General features: G+C 41.3%; 1 long non-coding RNA gene and 1 pseudogene across 1 annotated transcript in view; both read left to right on the forward strand.

The window, feature by feature from the left end:
• LOC149319685 (uncharacterized) overlaps nucleotides 1–26,253 on the forward strand; it is a 54,797-nt gene that overhangs the window by 14,623 nt on the left and 13,921 nt on the right. The gene's annotated exons all lie outside the window — the stretch shown is intronic.
• Nucleotides 4,203–4,292, forward strand: LOC149319686 (U2 spliceosomal RNA; annotated as a pseudogene).

The raw sequence follows: 26,253 nt of genomic DNA on the forward strand, positions 1-26,253 counted from the left end.
ATGAGTGCAGTAGGCCTCCTCTGCATCTTTCAGTCATTCAGCTCAGTGGGAATGATTTGGGCTTGCTCAAAAGCAAGGTCCTCTGTTCACAGGCTCTGTGTGGGTTTATTTTTTTAGTTGTTGTCATGGCAGATGTCCTCATGTATGTCAGGAGAGCTGTGGGCCTCTTCCATACATTTGGTCATTCACCTTGGTGGAATGACTTGGAATTGTTCAAGGTCAAGACCCTCATTTTACAGGCTACCTATGTTTTCCTGGAAATCCAAGGTCTGGCATACCCTTGTTTGGGCTATTTTCCCATGCCAAGTTTTGTGTGGGCTAGAGGATCCTTGATAGATTGACCTTGTCCATGGAAGGGTGAATAGAGAGGTTTGCAATGTCTTGTATGTGGGGTTGGGCCACATCCCACTATTTGTTTCTGGCAGCTAGAGCTCTATAGGACTGATGCCATTTTTTTGTCTGAAGAGGGTAATCTGTTATTTCTAAAGATTTGCTATGGCGGTGAGGGCCATGTTGGCTGGCCTGGTAGGGGAAAGGGACTAAGTAGACTCTTGTCCTTTCTGTCATACCCAGTGTGTAAGAGGACTCAGAGGATGAGCCAGAGTCCCTGGGACCTGAGTCTGCAGCTGTGGAGCCTGAGTCCGACCATAGCTCTGCTGGGCCTGCTCCAGCAGAGTGTGGCCTCTCAAGAGATTCAGCATATTCTGTCGAGGAATGCAACCAAATGGCTGCTAAGACCAGCTCAGTTCCCAAACAAACAAAACCCCAGGCTGGCAGAGCTAGTTCAAAGCAATAGACAGTCTCTGACTCCAAGTCTTGGTAATACAAGAGGTATTACCAAGAAATTTGTCCAGAAGTCCGAGGTCCAGGGTATCATATAGGCAGGTCAATAATGCAGTCCAAAGGTCAAGGGTTCGAGATAGTCGAGATGGGTCAGCAGTCCAAGAAGCAAGGTTTCAGTCCAAAGAGGAATGGGACCCAGTGTCAGGCTCAGCTTGGAGGAGGACTTGGAGAATGAGCCAGAGTCTCTGGGACCTGAGTCTGCAGCTGTGGAGCCTGAGTCCGACCATAGCTCTGCTGTACCTGCTCCAGCAGAGTCTGTGGCCTCTCAGGAGATTCAGCAGCCCAGTCTCCCTGTGGCAGAGTCTTTGGACATGGAGGAGGATCAAGGGAGTGTGCCTACCTTCAGTCAGCATCAAGCTAAAAGGAAGTGCCTTTGAAGGTCAGAGGTTTTATCAGAAACACACTGGCAATCACACTTTCTCAATGGCAGGTTATGGGGGAAAATATCAGACTTCAGTGTAATAATAATAATAATGATAAATAAATAAATAAATAAATTTTATTTGTATTTCCCTCCTCTCCTTGCGGATCGAGGCGAGATTACAGCAAAGAATAAAAACCACAATACAAAATACAATATTATCTAAAAATACAGTTAGTAAAACAACAACAATATTACTACCAATCACTAAAAAGGCCAAATCGTCATCAATTTTCCCTGCTATTAAGTCAGAGTGGGAATATTCCATAAAATCAGCTATAAAAGGTCAGGTGGTAGGCCCACTAGAAGAGATCCATTTTAAGTGTCTTTTTAAAGGCTTCTAAGGTGGTAATGAGACAAATCTCTTCCAGTAAGTTGTACTATAATTTAGGGGCCGCGGCTGTAAACACTTTATGGGAAGTTGTAGTTAGTCTAGTTTTCATATGTTCCAATAAATTCTTCCCTGATATTCTAAGAGTGGGGGGGGGGATTGTGTAGGGAGAGGCGTTCCTTAAGTAACTCGGGCACGAGCCATGTAGGGCTTTAAAGGTAATAACCAGCACTTTGTATTGCACCAAGAAGCAAATTGGCAGCCGATGAAAAGATCTTAATATTGGAGTAATATGGTCAAAGCTTGATGTTCCTGTGACCAATATGGCTGCAGCATTATGGATCAATTGAAACTTCCAAACTTGGTACAAAGGTAGAGCGTGTTACAGAAATCAAGACAAGACATTACCAGTGTTAATACTACTGCTTCAAGGTTCCTCTGGGCCAGGTAGGGATGCAGTTGGCATATCAACTGAAGTTGGTTGGTACCAAGCACTCCTGGCCATCGCCTCCACCTGAGATGAGTCCAGGAGTACTCCCAAACTGTGAACTTCATCCTTTAGGGAAAGTGTGACCCCGTCCAGGACTGATTGGAAAATCGCCGTCCCTGGACCAGGAGCACCTATCATGAGCACCTCCATTTTTTCTGGATTCAACTTGAGTTTGTTTTCCCTCATCCAGACCATTACCGACTCAAGGCAGGCATTTAGAGGAGAGATGCCATCCTTAGTCACTGCAACAGTCGGAGACATAGAGAAATGGATTTGGGTGTCATCAGTGTACTGATAACATCGCGCCCCATGTCTCCGGATGATCTCTCCTAGTGGCTTCGTGTAAATGTTAAACAGCATGGGAGACAGAATGGTGCCTTGAGGGACGCTAGATGTCAGCTCTCTTTTACGAGAGCAACTGTCTCCCAGCATCACCATCTGGAATCTGCCCAACAGGTAGGACCAGAACCACTGGAGCGCAATGCCCCCGATGCTTAACTCCCTCAGGCATTCCCGAAGGATACCATGGTTGATGGTATCGAATGCCGCTGAGATGTCCAAGAGCACCAGCAGGGTCACACTTCCTGTGTCGATGCCCAGACGGAGAACATCGACCAAAGTGACCATGGCAGTCTCAACTCCATGTCCCACCCTGAAGCCAGTTTGAAATGAGTCTAGATAATCGGCTTCATCCAAGACAGCCTGGAGTTGGAAGGCAACTGCCCTCTTGATCACTTTGTCTAAGAATGGTAATAAGGAAATCAGCCTATAATTGTTTCTTATCAAAGGGTCAAGGGAGTGTTTTTTTTTAAAAGTGGTTTTACCACCGCTTGTTTAGGCTTAGATGGAAATTTACCTTCCCTAAGAGATGCGTTAATTATAGATTGAAGTAATGCTGTTACTGCATCCCCTCCCTGAGTGGTCAACCAAGATGGGCAAGGATCGAGGCGGCAAGTTGTCTTCCTTAAATGTCCAAGGAGCTTGTCCACTTCATCGGTATTTACAAACTCAAAATGATCCAGTCTAACATTGCCCATGGACATCTCTCTTATAATTTCTGCTGTAATACTGGTTTCCAAGATCGACACTTATCTGGGAGATTTTATCAGCAAAAAAGTCATTGAATTCATCACAGCAGGCTTTAGTTGATTCTAATAGAGAGTTCAGGGTGGGAGACCGTTGAGTTAACTCTTTAACCAGCCTGAACAGCTCTGCTGGACGAGACTCTGCTGATGCAATACGAGCAGCATAGAACGAATTTTTTGCTGCATCGATTGCCACTCCATAGGAGTCAAGAAGAGCCTTGTGGCATGTCTTGTCAGATAAGTGGTGATGTTTCCACCAGTCGTTGCATGGCCTGCTTCATTTTCCGAAGATCTTGAGTATACCATGGTTTCTTATTGGAAGTAGGTTGGAAAGGATGCTCGGGAGTGATAATGTCTATGGCCCTGGTAAGATAGTTATTCTAGGTATCAACCAAGGCTTCGACAGAATCACAGTCATTCCCAACCATAGAACCCTCTAGGGCCTCCTGGAACCTTTTGGGTTCCATCAGCCTTCGAGGGCAGATCATTTTAATAGGTCCTCCATCCGGAGGGAGATCTGGGTAGTGGCCTTCAATCCCACCTTGACCAGAAAATGGTCTGTCCATGACAGGGTGGAGGTTTGAATTATCTCCGCCCACAAATGTTCCTGATCCATACTGAAGACCACATCGAGTGTATTACCTGCACAGTGTGTTGGACCTGAGACTAATTGGGGCAGGCCCATAGTAGTCATGGAATCCATGAACTCCTTGGCACCTTTTTGGTGAAGGAATGGGCTATGGAACCTCCTCCACAGACTGGGGGCTTGGGAGGTGAAGGAATAGACTTCGCCTGAGGCTGACCAGGTTTATTTATTCTTTTTTTTTTTTTTTTGCTCTCTTCTGTAAAGTGTATGGATTTGAGGGGGTTCCCTCAGTTTACCTTCCAGTAAACGGCCAGCCGGAGATCACCCAATGATAATGGATTGCCCTCAGATGTTTTACCCAAGGGAACCCTGGGGAGGTGGTCACAGGCTGACACCTGGGCCTCAGTTGGATGCTCATTAGGTTGCTCCTTCCTTTTGTTTCTTATATCACTTCTTGGCCCTTTGGCTAAGATCAAGTGTAGTACCTTTCGTTTCTTATTTCCAGGTTCAGTTTAAATAGTTTTAGGTCACCCTGTTTCACCATATTCTTTCCTAATTGTAGCCTCTTGTCCTGAGTACAGGTTACAGAGCAGGACAATCAAATATTGTGGCACATGAATTTCTTAAACAGTGATCCATCGTTTTTCATGATCTACACAACCAAAGACTTTTGCATAATGTATAGACCACAGGCTGATTTTCCTCAGACATTGTTTGGATTGCTAAATCATCTTATTATTCATCAGCGCTAAAGAAAATTCTGCCAGTTCATTTGTATGAAACCTTTCTAACATTTTAAAACCTTTTAAACATGTCAAAATGCTCTCTCCAATGAGTTAAATCTACTACTCATTTTACAATAGTTTTTTAAAATAAAATAATAATGACAATTGTGTTACAATATTTCTGGTACTAGTTGAAACTATTTAACCAGGCAGTTTAATTTGTGTTGTAGCTGTGTAAATACCCTTTGTTGGTGCTTCATTAAATCCTGACTCAATGGTTCCTAACAAGAATACATGCATCTTAGATTCAAAACACTGCCTCACTTGCAGAGTGATTAGTTTTACAGACTCAGAAAACCTCTGAGCTGCAATAACAGCATAATGGAAATCTTTAAATTGCCATAGTGAAAGTGAGCTATATATATGTAAAGAAATGCTTTCCAAACTCTAATAGTATATGGGAAGTATGGATGCAGTTCTTCACTAATTTGTTATTAAACTTAACAATGAGTAATTTAAAGCTTTCTTTTCCCCTGCTGAGAGAAAGGCTTTGAAAACTGGGTATTTTCCAAAATTATTATTAATTTTTAAATAATATTTCTGCTCAGAAAATATTTTCCTGCCAAAAAAATCCCTGTGAATTTTGCACTGAATAGGTTTGCAACTCTGAAGGTTTTACATCAGTCCAGCTTTGATTGATTGATTGATTTTTTTAAAAAAATGATTTTATTTTCCTATTTTATTAATACAAAAATTGAACACCCAAATTTAAACACACACAGCATGCACAATAACCAAAGTGGCTGCTGGGGAGGGCAGTCCCTTCTATTTGGGCTTCAGTGCAGCTGCATCCATGGCAGAGCACAAATGGAATTCTAAGGGCTAAGACAGTCTGTTCAGTCCTGACTGCCCCCTTCACCTTATGATACCAATTCCTGGTTTGCCACTGGCACTATTAAGCCTAATGGACTGGAAGCCAGAACACTGGATTGAAGCCAGGAACATTGTGAGGGAAGAATGCTTCATTTCCCTTGCAAAAACAAGACCAGGAGCAAATTGTAGCACAGACCATAAATTGATAATATCAAAAAATAATAGTATAAAGGGAAAATTAAACCAAGTGTAGCGATTCTATATGACCACCCAGGAACACACAATATGATGAAAGCAAATCACTGAACAACAATATAAAGGAAATGAAAAGATGACAGATTATTTCCAAGAAGAACCTTTTAGATAAGAAACTCACAATTTTTAGAGAGTGAATCAGAAACCACTCTCCACGTACTTGAGAGAACTAAAACCCCAAGAACTAATGGCAAGCCAATAGAGTTGTTTCAGGTTCCAGGAATCTAGTCAGATTCTAGCTAAAGTTGGTAATGAAATATGGAAAACAAAATAATGGCTCATAGATTGGACACAATTCAGTACCAAAGAAAGGGAACACTAGGAACTGCAACAACCATGTTCTATGCTAGCAAAGTGATGCTGAAAATGTTACAAAAAAGTTTTACCATACAAGAAGGGAGTAATGCTAGATATCCAAGCTAGTTTCAGAAAAGGATAAATCACTAGGGATCATATTACAAACATACCTTGGATAATATTGTTCACTGAAACATTTCAAAAGAAAATCAGCTTGTGATTTATAGATTATTGCAAATGCTTTGATAGTTTAGATCATGAAAAACTATTGGTGGCTCTTAACGAAATGATTTTGCCACAACATTTTAATTTTCCTAGTGTGTAGCCTGTACTCATGACAAGAAACCACTGTCAGGACAGAATATGAATAAATAGAATGGTTTTAAATTGACAAGAAGTCAACAAGTCTGCTATATATATTCCTGACTGTTTAATCTGTATGCTGAACATATAATGCATAAAACTGGATTAATTTCAGAGGCTGGAGGTGTGATAATTGGAGAAAGAAACATCAAAAATGTATGGAGAGGATACTATACTGCATGCAGAAATGAGGAAAGACTTGGAATGACTATTGAAAAAAGTTAAGGAAGGCGATTGAAAGGAAGTCTTATATATGAAAATTAAGAAAACAAAAGTAATGACCACAGATTTAACTTTAAAGTAAACAATAAAAACATTGAGATAGTAAACAATTTCCTATATCTTGACTCAGTCATCAATGAGAGTGAAGACTGCAATCAAAAAATCAGAAGACTAGGATTTGGAAGGACTGCTATGAAGGAACTATATAAAGCCTCAAGTACAAAGATACATCACTAAGATGTGAGGGCGATCTGGCTGTGACATCTGTCACCCCATTGATCACCAGGGTTGATTCAGCTGATCTGGCTGGCTAGGCGGGTGTCCCCTTCCTCCCTCACCGTTCCATGTGCGTCCCTCCCAAAGCTACGCGCTCAGTGGAAGAGGACGACCATCCCAGATAGAAGGAATGTACCGTTCTTCGGTCAAGGGTATAAGATCCAAAGTCAGGATTATCTTAATTGTATTTCTGATTTCTATGTGTGCTTGTGAAAGTTGGATAATGAAAAAAATATGGTGATAAGTGAATAATGCCATTTGAAATGTGGTTCTGTGAATACCATGGATTACCAAAAAGACAAATAAATGTGCTGTAGATCGAATCAAGCATGAATTCTCATTAGAAGCCAAAATGACTAATCTGAAAGTGTCATACTTTGGACATATCAAGAGAAGACATGACTTGGTAAAAACATAATAATGCTTGGCAAGGTTTCTAGGTCAGCAAGAAAAGAGGAAGATTATACTTCAGGTAGATAGTCTCCATTAAGGAGGCCACAGCCCCGAGTCTGCAAGACCTGAGATGGGTTGTTAATGACCGTTTGATTTAGAAGTTTTCCCTTCATTGGGTCACCATAATTCAAGATCAACTTGATAGCATTTAACAAAGACAACAACTATTGGAGTATTATATATCCACAATAATATTTAGTGAAGTAGCCATCCTAAATTCATTGTCCACATGTGGGCTATTTATTCTCTCTTAACTATATCAAAGGATAAGATCCAGAAGAGTTTGATTCATTCAAAGATGCTAATTTCTCAGTTGGTTGAAGACTTTCCTTGATGGAGGATAAATGCTTCTGTGAAAGAAGAAACTCCTCTCAGTTGAATCCATTTAATTTATGTCTGTCAGATTTTAGCATTAGGATCAATACTGTCCATATGTCCCCTGAGATAAATGGAGCTTATTCGCTGGCTTGTGTTATTGGATTGCAGTCTTAGGGGAAATATTTCACATTTGCTACTGGTGCATAATAACATCAGCCCTGTTTGTACTGGAGCAGGAGACTCCAGGTTATCCTGGGTCCAGAGCTGCCATAGCCCTCGTCTCTTGCAAGGCCCTACATTCTGAATTTGGGTAGCTGACTGCCCACACATCCTCCTGAGCTGCCCAGCATGTCACCACTGCTGTAGGTCACTTTGCTCTGAGTTCAGAACAAGGTATTGAGCAATGGTCACATGGCCCGGCACCTCAGTTTGATTTCTGAGTGAGTGATTGGCAGCAGCAGCAGCAAATGCTCTGGGCGGCTCAGAAAAACATTTCAAACAACCACCTGACATCAAAATGAAGGGCTCTGAATCTTCCTGGAAGATTTGGAGCCAACAGGAACTTACAAAACTGTGTAAGAAGAGGTTTAAAAAAAGGGAAAAGAAAAGAAGAGGGGACATCGCCTGGTCTGCTTGCACCAGAAATGGGCTTTAGGCCATGCATTGTCCAATCTCCCTACAAAGGGAATGAGGGAAGGCTGTTGTATTTCACCTATGGACAATCATTGAATGGTACATTTTCCATATTGAATGTCATCAGCATCAGCTGTGAGCTAATTAGTGAATGCTATAGTGGAGGAACCTACCTGTCGATGCTTTGAGGTTTCTCTTACGTTTCTGAGTCACACTGTCAATGCCACCTCAGACAGGGAAAGACAGTTTTGTTCTTACTTGAACAAAATCTCTTGAAGTTGAAAATCTAGTCAGTTATCACCCATGGTCACATTCAAAAGGGACAGACACAGTGAAACAAAGCGTATACCATCAAGCAGCAGGATATAATTTTCATGTCCAAAAAATAGGGGGTATAAAGGCAGATCAGTGGCTGGAGCAGTGGTAGATAACCCAATGCCTTCTTGGCTTTTTCACAGGTAAATTACAAATAAATTTTAGTTTATTTGGCTTTTGCAAAAGTAACAAATGAATTGTGGATTTAGCAATGAGATATAATACATTAGAAAATGGGGCATAATGCAATTGGAGACACTTTAAGGCTTCATAGTAAATGCATCAGTGGAGATTGCCATTACACGTTATCATACATATTTTTGCTGATTTCAGTTGTCTGTCGTTCATACTCAGAATGTGCTTAGACAAGGATGTGTGCTCTGAATGTTCATTCCTCCTATGTAATACAGCAGCTAATTCTCCATCTGTAACAGTAAACCCATCTGTCATCATAATCATGAGCAGAGTTTTAAATCTAAGATGCAGCCCTTAACATGTATTAGCTTAACAAAGTAACTCACTTTGGTTGAAATTTTGATTGTTGCAAATGCAGTTTTGCAAACTGAATTTTACAGTTACAGAAATTTTAAAGTTACAGTTTTTTTAAAGACAAAAATCAGTTTTCCAAATGAATTCTGTCTCTTTTAACAGTAGCAAAGAGAAAAATGTTGCTGTAAGAAGAATTCTCTATTGCCATTTCCTATTTACCTCATCAGGACATACCGCATCAGGATTTTATACCTAATCAGAACAAAGGGATAAGGTGGCCAGACTTGCTGCTCTTGTATTTTAAGCTTGCCAAGAATTAGTTAATGCTTAAAAAAAAAAAAAAAATTGGAAACTCTCCAAATACTACCCAAATACTCTCTTGCATCTTCATTCATGTGGTTAAAGAAATCACCATAATACAATCGTTAATAAGACATATTTAAATGTTTTCTAGCTGAAACATCAATATTCCCAGCTTCAGAAAGTAGCTGACACATTTGTAAACAATCAAATATGAGCATTTACCAGATTTAAGTTCCTTACACTTCACATACAAGAATTATATTTGTGAACAGTATCCCAAATACACAATTAGTAAGGAGACAGAACTTTCCCTCTATAATTATATTGGAAGCATATAATTTACTTTTGGATGGAAAGGAAATGGAATCATGATGTCTGTGTTAAGAATTGCAGCTGTTAGATGTTAGAACTAGATAAACTGTACAACCTGTTACATGATATATAATTAACTTAGCAGTTTGACCGTATCTGGAACCCCAGAAAGCAATTTTCCAGAGAAAGGCAGAGAAAAATCCATATTGATCAGTGCTAAGTAGTAAAAATTTATTGCAATGTTGTCAGTTGCCTTATTCCAAATCAATATAAACCTCACCCAAAGCTTTTTAAATGCAATAAGAGTCTGACAAGGCATTTTGGTCAGAGATTAGTGTTAAAACAATGAAAGGACCCTGAGGGGAATGACACATCTGACCAGAATGTTCTTTGTATTTTTGCTCCATGTGGCCTCAGTTTGGAACAGAACAGATTTGGCAATTTGGAACTGGGGGGGGGGGGGGGAGAGCTGAGAATTGGTCTGTGATTTAATGCAAATACTCCCAGACTTCACTACACTGGATAAATAATTTTTCTCAAGCCAGGAGGCATAAACAAAGGAAAGAAGAAAATGTCTGTTAGCAATCAAGGTAGAAGACATGAGAAACACATATATTCGTTTTTCAGCTGGATGTGCTAATGAATAAAAATATGATCATGCACCAAAACAAAGACCCTTGTGAATATAATTCAAGCAACAGAATCTTCCGCTATAACAAATTCTGTGTATTTGCTTCACACCAGAATGAGAAAATAATTGTCCTCTTTCTTGAGGCATGGTGAATAGGTTTCAGTATGCCGACTGTGCTGTGTGCTGCATTCAGAATGATTTCAGCCCAGCCTCAATCTAAATGTAGATTGTGTAACATGAAGCAGGTATCTAAAGTAGTGGAATCTAATTTGAAGCTACAACAGGAGCAAAACAGAAGCCCTTAGACCTTTGAGAGAAGTGATGTTCCATGAATCCTGATACTGCCAGAATTTAATAAACTTGGCAGTTCTGACATGCTAGTTTGCATAAAAGGGTCCCTAGAGACTTTCTGTTCCAATGGTCATTGTAATAGCTTTTTAATTATTAGGGCAGCAAATGGAACACATATGTCTTTATAAAAATCTTAAAGATGAAGGGAAGGCAAAACACTGGGGAAGCTCATATCTTTCCACCAAACAACAATAAGTGTAGAAGTTATTTAATCAATATTATTACAGCAATGAGACTTTCAAGAAGCACAGAACTTTGTTTTTATGCCAATTTTATGTAGCATTAAAGACATACAACAAGTAATTTTCTCCTGGAGTGACTGGCTAGGTACATTTTAAAGGGGTGACTTAAATAATTCAGAATGGAAAGCATGACATGCCTGGTGAGTGCAAAAGATTATTCATTTTGAAAAACAATGCCATCCATGTAAGCTTTTAATGGCTGAAAGGGATTCTTTAAATTTCTTGTACAAAATTCTAAACACCAAGTTAAGCTATCTCAATAGTAAAGTTAACATTTTGAAAACATTACACACCATACAGAATTCTGTCATGATATATTTTGATAGGCATCTCCTTATATTTAGCTTATTAGTTCAAACAAGAATGTCTATCCTGAATATTGTCCTTGTCTTTTCAAATTAATCAAGTTTTTCAATAAACCCTGATATACTCTTCAGGTTTAGTACGTATATGAAAGATACATACAGACACCTTTCATACAGCACATAACACCAAAAGGCAATGTCAGGTGCAAAGGTTCTTCTCAGAGTCAAACTAGAGATTGCATTAATGATATTGTTAGCAACTATGGAGTTTATCACAATGAGGTACTTCCATGTGCTAAACGTCATGCAAGCGCCCCCCCCCCAATGTCACACAAGTGCTATGGGTGTGATCCACCATGGCGCTATGGAAATGTAATTGCAGCTCCCACTCCATTCCCATCATGCACTCATAACCAGGGGAGCCTCCTGGAGCACTTTTCTTATTAACGTGACGTTTGGAGGGTGCTTGCATGATGCTTAGCATATGGAAGGACCTCCGTGCGATAAACTCCTATGACTGGTATTCAGTACTGCAGTGACAAATTCATAACATAGAGTTACAGAACTGTAACTTATTGGCATTCAGAAGACTATGTATTCTTACTGGAAACCTATGTAAATGCCTCCCCGGTCCACTTTAAGAGCCAGTAGCTGGATTGGGTCCCTAATTCACTGGTGGGAGGGTGTACACTAGGCATATGAAAGTTGAACTTAAAAAATAATGTTTCCTTTATTATAAATCAATGAACTATTGCTTAAAAACAAATAATAAAGTGTTAATTCCTCTAAGTTTTTTTTTAAAAGTCACCCCCAAATCAAAAATCTTGTTCAGTTTCAGCAGTCACATAAAAAAAAGAAGTAATGTGCCTTAGAAGAATGTTCTCTAGAAAATAAAAGCAGAATACCAGTGCAAACACAAATTGTTGGGAGATACCAATGTCTTGGAGGAGAAATTAAAGATAGAAAGGAGCAAGTAATGGAAATGTCTAAGGAAATTACTAAATTATGGGAAAACACATTAAATTTCCCACGTGTGTCAGATCAGGTGATACAATCAAAGCTTGTCAAGGCTAAAGATTTATGATGAATATGTTAAGAGGGGAATATATGATGCCCTGTATAAAGTTTTTGATATTACAAAAATAGAAGGGGAATGGTTATCCAGTAAAGACAAAAAAAAAGTACCTTCTTCAAATGGAAAGCCAGGGAACAGTTGGGTACTTAACAAGTAAAATTGCAAGCAAAGATACAATCCACCTATCAAAGAGACAAAAACCTCAAGATCTATCACTACCATCAACATCTTATGATCTTGAAGTTACTGCTAATGGATCTGAAACTGAGTCTGAAGAATCTGAATATGGAACTGATGATGAGAATACTTCAAAAGTGCCTAGGAAATACAGCAAAAGTAAAATTGCAACCAATCTAGTAGCATCCATCCACAGGTGAGTCAAAAAGAAAATCAGCTAAAATATGCAAATAGTTGTCAAATGATGGAAAGAGGAGCTATCCATTATAGAAATACCAAGAAGTAATCAATGTTCAGAAAGAGCTATTAAAGTGGTGGAAGAGCTATATGAATAAAATAAGAATAATAAATAAATTTTATTTATATTTTCCCGCCTCTCCCAGGTGGATTGAGGCAGGATTACAACCCAGTATATATATACAATAAAAAGTACATCAGTAAGATATATAGCATTTAACAGTTAAAACAATGTAAACAATACAATCAAAATGATGGTGGGATAGAGTGTTCTAATCCTAAACAGAGGGATGGACCACTATTTCTTATAGTAGATTGGGAGGGTAGGCTCACCGGAAGAGATCCATCTTAACTGCCTTCTTAAAAGCCTCCAAGGAGGTAATAAGACAGATCTCTTCCAGGAGGCTGTTCCACAATTTAGGAGCCACTACTGTGAAAGCTCTTTGAGAAGTTGAGACTAGTCTAGTTGAGTATAATTCCAGCAGATTTTTCCCTGATATCCTGAGAGTGCAGGGCGGATTATGTAGGGAGAGGCGTTCCCTTAAGTAACTTGGGCCCAAGCCATGTAGGGCTTTATAGGTAATAACCAACACCTCGTATTGAACCCAGAAGCTAATCAGTAACCAATGAAGGTATTTCAGGACTGGTGTTATATGGTCAAAACTTGAAGTGACCAGTCTGGCTGCCATATTTTGGACTAATGTATGAAGTTTGCAAACACAAGGACAAACTGTAACTACGGTTCATCTTAAGTAATAAGAAATGAAAAAATGTTGGTTTTTGTAAAGGTATAGTGTTTAAATGTTTATAGTACAACAGTACATGTTTGTTGTGTGATAAATAAATAGGCTACTATGTTGTTTCTATGGAAAAATCATGTATTCCATTCTTTTTAATTTAAGGGTCACCCTTTTTAAAGACAAATAAGAATTAATAGGTTCTTAATTGTTTTTAGACAAAAGTTCATAGAAAAATAATACAGGAGTATGAAGTTGTGAAACTGTCATACCCCTGGTGTAGACACATCCTCCTCACACCCCATTCAAAGCTGAATGAATCTACTTTGCCCAATCTGGCTGCTGGATTTTAAGATGAACTGTGATGAACAAAAATATTCCTCCCTCTCTCCATGGCACTCAGACTTATTTTAAAAGTGTCTTCTCCTTCTGAGTTTAATAGGTACACTAGCTGTGCAATTTTGTTGGGACAACAGAGTTGCTAGTTGCCTTACTTTCAACCTGTTGCATCACTAGGTCTGGCTTTCATGTCAGTGTGAAGGTGAATCCTCCTAGGATGGTATGGACTAAAAAAATTTCTCAGTTGAGGAACTAAGCCTAAATCTTACTTCCTTAAACATAAGAATAGCTCTCTGATGTGTCCTTTCCCTTTAGTTCATGCAAGTATTTATTTGGCGCAAGAGGTGTTCTTGCCCATTTAAACAGATGTGAAGATAATGCTGGCTTTCCAAGCCTAGTTGTTGAGTGAATGATTGTGCCACAAAAAACTCCCCATAGTGCTAATGCACTAGTTTTTGAAATGTCCAAAATTTACTTTCCTTTGTGTGGTGTTTCTTCATGAAATAAAATGAAAGAAAGGAAAAAACAGACTGGTGCAGGGTTTTGTTGTGAGACATTTATAAGCCCTTGCCATCTCTTTAGATAGCTTAGTTACCTTACACATCTGATTATAGAAATATCCTTATGTTCTGTGAGGAATAAAAGGGAGATTTGCAGCTTTGGACAAAAGAAGACGTGGAGTCCAATACTAAGCAACAGCTGCTGTTTACTTTAATGCTACTTCTTCACTATAAAACACATCTCAGAGATACATTACAAAGGAAAGAGATATCAAGGTCCAGAATGTAAGAGCAGATAACAGATGTTATGGTCATATGGTTAAATTAAAATATGTGCTTAGATAGAAAGTGTATAAAAGATTTATAAGAAACATATACTACTTGATCCAGGAAGCTTATCTGGATTGGATGAAGCACATTAACATTTACTTTTTCTGCCAAGAATACTGTTTGATAACAATTAGTATTGCTCAAACTAAAATTAATAATCCAATGAATACATTTTTAAAGTTAACTAAGGCGAGGTACAGACGGGCAAAATGTGGTGTGGCGGTGGCGGGTACTAGGGTTAGGGAGCGCGCACCATGCAGACGCTCCCTAACCCTAGTATGTACTGGCAGCGTCAAAATGGCGATGACCTGTCTACACATTTTGACGTGATGGACACTTACCGTCCACACGTCGAGGCACACTTGTGACATAATGAGTGTGCCATTGGAGCACTCGGGCATCACAAGTGCGCCAGAAAAAGAACGTAAACCATATGCATGTGTTTGATTATCTGCTTCAATTTATAATTATTGTTATTATTATTGTTGGTGTTATTATTATTATTATTATTATTATTTATATAGCACTGTAGATTTGCACAGCACTGTACATAAAAACAATAAATATAAAAGAGTAAACCTGCCTATGGCATACAATCTAAGAAATAATAGGGTAATACATATAAAATACATAGCAATACAGGAAATGGTTCAATAAAACAGGCAACAAAAAAGAACATCAAATAGCAAGTGACAATCACGCAATGCCTGGGAACGCTTCTCTGAACAGGATGGTCTTCAACTCCGTTTTGAAGATGGTTAAAGAAGTGATGGCCCTTGCTCGCGGGGGAAGAAGGTTACTATTATTGCTGCTCCTACGGGGCAACAACAGAGACCACAGAGGCATTGCTTTTTATGCATACCTTCTCATATGTATAACCTATTGAGATTAATGGGATATAACTGCTTTTAATGCTTGGCATCTACCCTATCCCTGTCATGGTTTCAGGCTTAGAAGCAATTGTGGTCATTGTGATCTAGTTCCAGAGATCTGCCGGGACTTTGACAGAATCACCAGCCAAGGCAACTTCCTAAAGAATCATGAATCTACAGTGGGAACTTGATATCCATGGATGATCCATTCACGCCCCCCCCCCCGAAGATACCAAAAACTGTGGGACCCCAAGTCCCATTGTCTCTAATGGTGCCACTGCCATTAGGGACAACAGGAGATCAGGTAAGTCCCTGTTGTCCTCCAGCACCAGGGGAAACGGAGCCAGGATGAAACTAGTGATAATGCTGGTGCTAGTATTCCTTCTCCTGCTCTTCTTCCTTCTCCAGGCTCTGTCTCTGGAGCACCTGGATCATCTCTAGAGGCAGGCTGAGGAGAAGCACAGCACTGCCATTTCCAGATCCTCGCAGCCCTGCATCCCAGGCTCTTGCCAGAGTGGGTTCTGAATACCTAGCCTCACCAATGGGGAAGAGCTGATGATGCTGTGGTGGCTGCAGGGGCTGTTGGGGATTCTCTACGGTTGCTGCCTGAAGCACTTCAGCTGTGTGGCCTGGACTTGGGAGGGAAGCACTGGACCACTAACTGGGAAAAGGGCCCTGGAGCTCAGAAGGGAGTTCCCTGAGCCCCTCCCAAGGAGACTGGTCTGGGAGAAAGGGAACACTCATGATGACTCGTTTCGTGGAGCACCTGTTAGTGGAGATGGTGAGGGCTTCAGCTTCCTGGACTGGAGTTGGAGACAGCACCAGATGGGGGAAGAGGGACAAGGCACCCACTGCAGGGGACCCTCACCTCCTCCTCTGCTTCTTTTGCTCCTCCTCCTGCTTTGCTGCTTCTTCTTCTTCTGCTCTCTATTTCAGTTCATCGTCTCTGAGGACATAGCAGCAGCATTCCCCATCTTCCTTCTTTCTCTTTCTCAGAAGCAATAATAATAATAATAATAATAATAATCGTGTTTTTTTGTGGGTTTTTCGGGCTATGTGGCCATGTTCTAGAAAATTTTCTTCCTGACGTTTCACCAGCATCTGCGGCTGGCATCTTCATAGCATGCTTTGCCTGGAAAAAGTTGGGTGTATATATACTGTGTGAGCCTGGGAATGCAGGAGTGATTTGCATGTGTATTGTTCTGTGCTGATGGCCGGCCTCAGGCTGGGAAGCTAATGCAAAAGAGGATTAATGTCTGCTAATTGGTGATCAGTTATCTGCTGGGAAAGCCTCTGACTCTGAATGGTTTTCCATTTGCATTTGCTGAGTCCTTGTTTTGCTATTCCTCAGGACTGGTAGCCACATTTTGTTCACTTTAAGGGTTTCTTCTTTCCGGGTGAAATTATCCAGATGTTTGTGGATTTCAATGGCTTCCCTGTGCATCCTGACATGGTAGTGGTTGGCATGGTCCAGGATTTCAGTGTTTTCAAGCAGTATTTTATGCCCAGGATGGTTTGTGGCATGTTCTGCTACTGCTGATTTTTCTGGCTGGCCCAGTCTGCAGTGCCTCTCATGTTCCTTGATTCTTGTTTGCAGACTGCGTTTGGTGGTCCCTATGTAGACTTGTCCGGGGCTGCATGGTATGCAGTAAACTCCTGTGGATGTGAGAGGGTCTCTCTGGTCCTTGGTTGAGCGAGGCATTTGCTGGATTTTCTTCATCGGTTTGTAAACCATTTGCAGGTTATGCTTCCTCACCACTTTGTCTATTTTGTCTGTGACTCCTTTAAATAAAATAATAAATAATAAAAACTTTATTTTTAGCCCACCTTTCCTGGGATCAAGGCGGGTTACAACAGCGAGAAGCACAATACAATCAATAAACAATAAAATTAAAAATACAAGAATTACAAAATATAAGAACTATTAAATACAGGTAAGAATTATCCAACGAGCACAGATTTACAAAAACAATGAGGAGAGAGAAGGGGGTTACATTGATGTATGGTAAAAATACCTTCCCTTTGGATGACTGCTTGTCTCCACTCCTCTGGGTTTTCCTGGGCCTGACAGCCCTTCTGATGTCTGAGCTGGAACGACCATTAGCCTGTAGAGCCTGATTAGAGGCTGATTTTTTTGCTGCAGCCACTATTGTTTGTTGTTTATTAAGTTATATTTTATACTATAAATTGTTTAATTGTATTTTAAGGAAGGTGGGATTGGGGGATATGGACTGTATATTTTAAAGTTGTACGCTGCCCAGATTGTGTTGCATAGAGGGGTGGGATGATGATGATGATGATAATAATAATAATAATAATAATAATAATAATACAGAAACTCCACGTTTCCATCAGTCTAAAACCATCAGGTGGTGATTTGTCCATGACAATGGGACTATAGAAAGTTCTTTCACACCCAGATCACCATAACCTCATCGAACAGAGAAGACTAGCTGCAGAATGTGTCCCACTGCATGTGTTGCATCAGATATTACTTGGGAGAGACACAGGGTCATCATAGAGAATATGAATTCCTGAGCCAGTCCCAACAGAACAGTTTTAGCATTAATGTTGGATGCCTTTGCGCCGCACAACAAACTGCAAGGAGATCAACACTATTGCCTACACAACTAGTTCAGGAAGTGAGACAGTTAAGCAGCAGGAAGGGCAATACACCAACAGAACTCCTATACCACCCATCTTTAAGTATACACAAACCCACCAGATTGTGGGGTGATACATCTGGTGAAGGAATAGAATCATGACAGACCACTGCAATTCAACTTCCCCCTGGCCTCATCTGCTGTTGCACATAGAACCCAGGAGGACAACGGTAGGAGAGGTCACTCCTGCCCTTCATTCACATAAGGCCTTATTGAGAGCTTATAGCAACCACTCTGAAGAATCAGCAGCAGCAGGTACCACAAGCTGGGTGTTTTTAATCTTTTCAAAACACCACTCTCATCCTACAATTATTCCCTCACTCCTAACATCCAAAGAAGAAGGGATAGACCCTGAAACCTGAGAACCCTAGTCTAATGTTCTCTCTCTTTCTGCCTTTCAAAATCTAACTTATTTATATAACACAGACCGAATTTCTCACTCCCTACTCCCTTCTTTCTTTTTACTGATGATGTCTACACAACAATAATTCTATTAATTTGGAATAAAATTTAGATTTGATAAATTAAAATATGGTACAGATGAAACCACCCATAGAGTAGATGCATTGGGATCAGTGGGCCTACTTGAGATATGTTCTCAGTCCAGGCTGGAAGCAACCTGATGGAAGCAACAGGTATATAAAATTTGTTTAATGATTATTTGAAAGTGTTTTTGAAAGAGTTTTTGAACAAACTCAAGAACCATTTTTATGGTTAAAGGATAGAATTCTGTACATTTTAAAGATAGAGGCATATGCATACACCATGTTCTCATAACAAACAACACTACTTTTTCACCTGGTGACAATGCACTAACTCTATGTCAATTATAATGGTAACTCACCAAGAACCTTTCTCAAAGAGATGAAGTCTTTCCCCTTTATTAGCTTTTTGATCTCACAGACAAAGTGCAGTCAGTGAAGGTGTCATTCTTGTTCTTTAGAAAGAAGTAGATTAGTCCATTTCCTCATGGGGGTTTGCAAAGTCCTTCAGTAGACGTGACTAGAAGGGGAAGAGGCTGAAGATGGTGGCCTAAGGGAATAAACTGCTGACTTGATAAATCTTTAGGTCTTAAGAGGTCATCTCTTGATGTCTGGAAGAAAGATTGACTTACTAGCAAATATGAACAACAGCTTCTACTACTATGTGCATTTAAAGTAGAGAGGAGGGGGAGGATGTAAGGATGGATGGATGGATAGATATTTGTCTATGAGTCTAATAGTAAAAAAGAGGGAAATCTCTCTTTTCTGAGCATCAGGTCAAGTAGCAGGGAAAGAAAATCTAAATAGTTCTGCTTTAAACCTTTATCCTGACACTGAACCATGGTTGGATCATGGTTAATTTTCATGGTTAATTTTCACCTCACCACAGTACTATTAAATCACATGTTTTTCTCTTTGTAAACATTTCTGATGCTCTCCATATCTTAATGGGATTATTTTTAAATTTCATTGTGGATTATATTTAATGACATTAGGGATGGAATGGAAATTCATCAGTTTCTTGATAATTTGCAGGAATGCAGGGGGGAAAAAATAAAAGCAGCAAATTGAAAGGTCCTGCAAATTGAAGGAAACTTTTGTGTGTGTATGTGTTCCTAGCAAAACATAAACTGTTTGTGTTTGAATGTTTTGAGAATTGAGCAAGAGTTAGAGAAACCGTGCAGCTTTCCACAACTGCCCTACACTTGCAGTCTTTTTGCTGTGCATGGAAAACTGTGCTATTTTCTGAGGGAGGGAAACCCCAACCCACTTACCTTTTTTCCCCTTCCCCCCCCCCTTTTTTTCCCTTTTGCTATGTATTTGGGATCCATCCCGGTCCCTTGAAGCAACCTGCCAAGAAAACCCTGAGAAATATTCTTCTTAGGGTCACCATAAATCAAAAATGACTTGAAGGTACACAACAACTTGGAAAGAGCGCACAAAATGCAAAACCAAATTGCATTCTGTACCCCATAGAAAAAATATGATGAATATGACATCATGGCTGCAGCCTTTACTGGTTTGAATGTTGTTATATCCAGAAATGTTTTTGACTTTCATACACATATTTATTTCATTTTCACAGTTTCATAATGATGTTTCTGGTGAGTAGAATAAAAAAAATCTACCACACAGTGTTATAGATTAATTATTATAGATTATTTTAAACCCAGAAGTTTTATCCAGAAATCAGCAGGGAGACCAGGAAAGGAAACAATTTTATTTTTAGCTGCAGCTGTTGTCCCCAGAAGGAAATACATCCAAATTTCTGTGGCCACAATTCTAAAAGGAACCAAGTTTTTATAATATTTTGAATAAAGAAAACTAGAAATCACATTTCATTTGTTACATTGAATTAAACATTTACACATCATTGGATGTTCAGATATTACACCGAAAATACGTCTCTAACCTTTGTGGCTCCCATCAATCAAATCATTATCTATATGTTTTCTTTCACTGTCCTCAAACTGTTTATGCAGTACTTCCTTTTATTTGGGATAGCAACTTAAAATGTGGAGCCATTTAGAGTTGTTTAAATTCTTAAACAGAGCATTTGACATGTCCTAGAATAACAATCTTTGCTCTTAGTTCATTTTCAGCACTATAATCTTCAGCTCCTAAGCATAAGTAAAATTCTGAATTTTAACCATTCTACCACAACAGTAGAACTACTTCTATTTATATGTAGTAACTTTTCCAGAAAGAATCCTCACTGAAATTGATAGGACTGTATAGAGTAGCAGAACTAGTTTTATGTCTAATTACTTACATTTTCCAAAAAAATATAGAAAGACCCTGAACCACCTATTTCTTGTTTAAAGCAAGAAGTTTGAATACAGAAACAGTAATATAAATCTAGAAACACACCTGCTGGCACTGATCTAATTGGAGATTCCTCACTAAGCAAGGTTATGGATCTGATGGCTGATAGGGCCCTTTTACCTCTATGATTATGTGATTCTATATGGCATGTATGTTCCACACTACACATGATCCTAGAATCATAGAATCATAGAGTTGGAAGAGACCGCAAGGGCCATCCAATCCAACCCCCTGTCATGCATGTAGTGTTTGGATGTAGTGTTGAAAGATGTAGTGTTTGGATCTGTATACAAATTAAATATCTGTGCAATATGCACACAGATTACACCTGTACTGAAAGCAACATAGATCTATAGATACTATTTATGGACAGAAGAGGTTTTCCTCTGTGAGACTATTGTCTTTCCATGATCAAAGTCTTCTCCCTGTCTATTCTCCATTTTAGGCTGACTGGATGACTGGTTGAATAAACTGAGCATGAGTGTGTATCCTCAGAGACATTTCCTTCTTCCTAAAAGATGTTTGGTCTACTCAAAGATGTTTGCCATGAAAGTACAGCAGACATGAATGGCAGCCAGGGCAGGGCAGCTGACACTAAAATTTTCCTAGAAAAGTTGGAAATGTGTTATATGGGCATGGAACCTCTCCTATCCATTCGAACATCATGTTGTGCATGATGTTCAAAGCCATCAGTTATGGACTATTTTTTTAGTCACTATGCAGTTGTGTAGTGCAGCCTGGTGGACTGGTCAATGGATTGGATAATTAATGGACTGGATGAAGGTAAGCAAACTGAAGCTTAATCCAGACAAAACAGGGATGTTTCTGGTCAGACAGATCTGGGGAAAGAAATTAAACCTGTATTAGATTAGAGTACCTGCCTTAGGAGAAAAGACAGATGTGGGTTAGGCTAGCAACAGCCAGTCACGAGCCAGCTGACAGTAGCCAATGAAATGCTGGTTGGGAGGGGATAAAAACCCCATCAGTGTCAGTTAGAAGTTAGATAGGGTTTGGTTTTCAGAGTGATGGGGTCTTGCTGTGTCCAGAGAGGGACAGATTTTTTGGAATTCCAGGGTACGACTCTTAGGGCTAAAGTGCAGAAAAGAAGGAGTTAGACAATTTTCACACCTGGCTCCAGCACTGCTAAAACATCCTCCAAATGATCCTAAAAGGTGGGGAAAGAGCCTGTGTCTGAACTCTAGATACCCTTCCTGAATCGCCATGGAAACTTGTCTCCCTCCTTTATGTTCCTGAATTGTTCCTGGGAGATGAATTCCTCTGAACGCAAAGTTTGCATTTAGAGGAAATCTGCTTCCCTTGCAATGATTCAAGGTCGCTAGAGGGAGCCACATTTCCATAGCAATTCAGGAAGCACTCCTGGCATTCAGACACAGACACTTCCTTTCCCTTTTAGCTACATTTGAAGGACATTTTAGCAGTGATGCAGGCAAGTTGCCAGCGCCAACGCCCCCAAGCACCGGGAGGAGCGTGCTCTGGGCGCGAGGACTTTTGCCTTGCTGCTTGCGCGGCGTTTGGAAGGGGGAGGAGCTGGTAGGAGTGGCTTCCTCCAAAAGCTGGCCCGCCGGCCCCTGGAGAAACGCCAGCGCCAACGCCCCCAAGCACCGGGAGGAGCGCGCTCTGGGTGCGAGGACTTTTGCCTTGCCGCTTGCATGGCGTTTGGAAGGGGGAGGAGCTGGTGGGAGCGGCTTCCTCCAAAAGCCGGGCCGCCAGCCCCGGAGAGACGCCAGCACCAATGCCCCCAAGCACCGGGAGGAGCGTGCTCTGGGCGCGCGGACTTTTGCCTTGCTGCTTGCGCGGCGTTTGGAAGGGGGGAGGAGCCGGTGGGAGCGGCTTCCTCCAAAAGCTGGCCCGCCTGCCCCCGAAGAGACGCCAGCGCCAACGCCACCAAGCACCAGGAGGAGCACCTTTTTTCCCCCTGCGCTCTTGGAAATTGAATTAACATCTATCTTGGCATTGGCCTATCTGATTAGCAATAGGGGAATAGACGTGAGGAAATAAGGGAGAATTTAGTATCAGCATTTTAGTTGTTAAGGACTTGATATTCCAGCTATTGACAGATTATATCAGATGTCCACACAACCGTAAGTTGTGTAATTTAAGTCATTATATGGCATCATTAGGAACTATAATATCAGGTTTCCTCCTTATTTTTTGTCTTATATCTGGATGTATCTTGTTGCTTGACCCTATTGAGCTACAACAACAACAACAATTGGAATATCTTGTGGAGGAGGCTATAGATAAGAGTATGGAGCCTAACTGTATTGATGTAGAGACCAACAACAACTATGGTGCTCCGATAAGAGTTGTGCGGGGTGTGGGGAGATATGGCGTTAACAGGCTGATTAAGACATTTAAAGGAAGTTGAGATCGATATCTGACACCTATCCTGTCTTCCAGTCACCCTGTTAACCCGAAAGAACCAAGGACTGTCCCAAGCATACCACAGACCCCTACCTTGCTCCTATGTAATGCCAGGTCAGTGAAGAACAAATCTCATATTATATACGATTTCTTGGATGAGCAAGCTCCCTGCCTGGCATGCATCACGGAAACCTGGCTGGGGGAGGATAGCTCTGTGACCTGGGCCAATGCCCTCCCAGCCGGGTATGCGTTGAAGGAGCAGGTCAGGGAATGTGGGCGATGGGGTGGTGTGGCAGTGGTCCATAAAAGTCACATCACCTTGACTAGGAACTTGGTTCCGAAACTGAGACACACCGAGTGCATTTACCTGACTCTGAAAGCCAAGGACAGTCTGGGGATTCTGTTGGTTTATCGTCCACCCCGTAACCTAACAGACTCCCTGGCCGAGCTGACACAGCTAGTCTCAGAGCTGGTGTTGGGGTCCCCTAGGCTTTTTGTCTTGGGGGACCTCAACATTCCCTTCGAGGCCGGCTCATCCGACTTAACCGGTGCGCCTCAGTTGTTCATGGAATCCATGACAGCCATGGGCCTGTCCCAACTGGTTTCAGGGCCAACACACTGTGCTGGTAATACACTCAATGCAGTCTTCAGTACGGTCCGAGATTGTCCGTGGGTGGAAATTAATGCTATTTCCCCCTTGTCATGGATGGACCACTTCCTGGTCAAGATAGGACTGAAAGCCACTATCCAAAAAACCCTTGAGGGTGGAGAACCCATTATAATGGTCCGCCCTCGAAGGCTGATGGAACCCAAAAGGTTCCAAGACGCCCTAGAGGGTATTATGTTTGGGAACGATGGCGACACTGTTGAAACCCTGGTTGACAATTGGGATAGGAACCTTACCGGGGCTATAGACAGTATCGCTCCCTAGCGTCCTTTCCAGCCCGCTCCTAATAAAAGATCCTGGTATACTAAAGATCTTCACCAGATGTAGTGGGCTGTGCAACGACTAGAGCGCTACTAGCGGAAACATCAGAACTTATTTGACAGAACACTCCATGAGAACATGTTACGTTCCTACGGAGTGGCAATCGATGCAGCTAAGAATTTGTTCTATGCCGCACGGATTGCATCAGCAGAGTCCCATCCATCAGCGCTGTTCAGGGTGGTTAGAGAATTAACTCAAGTCCCGGCCACCCTGAACCCTTTACTAGAACTAATGATAGCCTGCTGTGATGCTTTTAACAACTTCTTCGCAGATAAAGTCTCTCAGATAAGGGCTGATCTTGACGCCAGCTTTCTGACAGAACCTATAGTAGAGGCATCCAGTGACTCTGGTAGCAAGGTTATTCTGGATTGTTTTGAGTTTGTGAGTACTGAGGACGTAGACAAGCTCCTTGGATGCGTAAGGAGGATGACTTGCCCACTCAACCCTTGCCCCTCTTTGTTGACCATGCAGGGAGGAGATGCCATAAAATCTGCTCTCCATCTGATAATAAATACATCTCTTCGGGAAGGTACAGTTCCATCATCTTTGAAACAGGCAATGGTAAAACCTCTTTTGAAGAAACCTTCTCTTGAACCCCTATTAATGAGCAATTATAGACCGGTCTCCTTATTAGCATTCTTGGGCAAAGTGATTGAGAGGGCAGTCGCCTTTCAGCTCCAGGTGGTCTTGGATGAAACTGATTATCTAGACCCATTTCAAACTGGCTTCAGGACGGGTTACGGAGTTGAGACGGCCATGGTCGCCTTAGTTGATGACCTCCATCTGGCCACCGACAGGGGTAGTGTAACCCTGTTGGTGCTCTTGGACATCTCAGCGGCCTTCGATACCATTGACCATGGTATCCTTCTGGAATGCCTGAGAGAACTGGGTATCGGGGGCACTGCGCTCCAGTGGTTCCGGTCCTATCTCTCGGGAAGGTTCCAGATGGTGAGGCTGGGGGACAGCTGCTCTCGCAAAAGAGAGCTTACATCGGGCGTCCCTCAAGGCGCCATTCTGTCCCCCATGTTATTTAACATTTACGTGAAGCCTCTGGGAGAGATAATCCGGAGTCATGGAGCTTGGTGTTATCAGTATGCTGATGACACCCAGATCTATCTCTCCATGTCTCCGACTGATACAGTAACTAAGGATGGCATCTCTCCTCTGGACGCCTGCCTGGGGGCAGTAACGGGCTGGATGAGGAAAAACAAACTCAGGCTGAATCCAGAGAAAACGGAGGTACTCATGATAGGTGCTCTGAATCCAGTCAGGGAAATTTGTCAACCTGTCCTGGACGGGGTTAAACTTCCCCTAAAGGACAAGGTTCGCAGCTTGGGAGTACTCCTGGACCCATCTCTACAGTTATCATCTCAAGTGGATGTGATGGCCAGGAGTGCTTGGTACCAGCTTCGGCTGATACGCCAGCTGTGTCCCTGTCTGGACTGAAAGGACCTAGAAAATGTAGTACATGCACTGGTAACCTCTCGTTTGGATTTCTGTAATGCGCACTACATGGGGCTACCTTTGTATCAGGTTCGGAAGCTTCAGCTGATTCAAAATGCTGCAGCCAGATTGATCACGGGAACAGCTAGATCAGATCATATAACTCCCGTATTAAAATCTCTTCACTGGCTGCCACTTCGCTTCCGGTCCCAATACAAAGTGTTGGTTATTACCTTTAAAGCCCTAAATGGCTTGGGCCCGGGTTACTTGAGGGAACGCCTCTCCCTGCATAATCCACCGCGCACTCTCAGAACTACAGGGAAATTACTACTCGAACACCCTAAGGTGAGATTGGCGATTACTCATCAAAGAGCTTATACAGCAATAGCGCCCACTCTCTGGAATGCTCTTCTGGAAGAGATCCGCCTCAGTGAGACACTGGAAGCCTTTAAAAAGGCATTAAAAACCTACCTCTTCCTACAAGCTTACCCTCCCAATTCTTTGTAGTGAAAGTACTCCCCAATTGATTAAGCTATGTATTTTTTTTAAATTTTAATTTATATAATTATGCTGTTTTTAGA

Source organism: Sceloporus occidentalis, unplaced genomic scaffold (genome assembly GCF_023333645.1).
Source record: "Sceloporus occidentalis isolate IW3139 unplaced genomic scaffold, rSceOcc1.0.p SCAF_2, whole genome shotgun sequence".
NCBI lineage: Eukaryota > Metazoa > Chordata > Lepidosauria > Squamata > Phrynosomatidae > Sceloporus > Sceloporus occidentalis.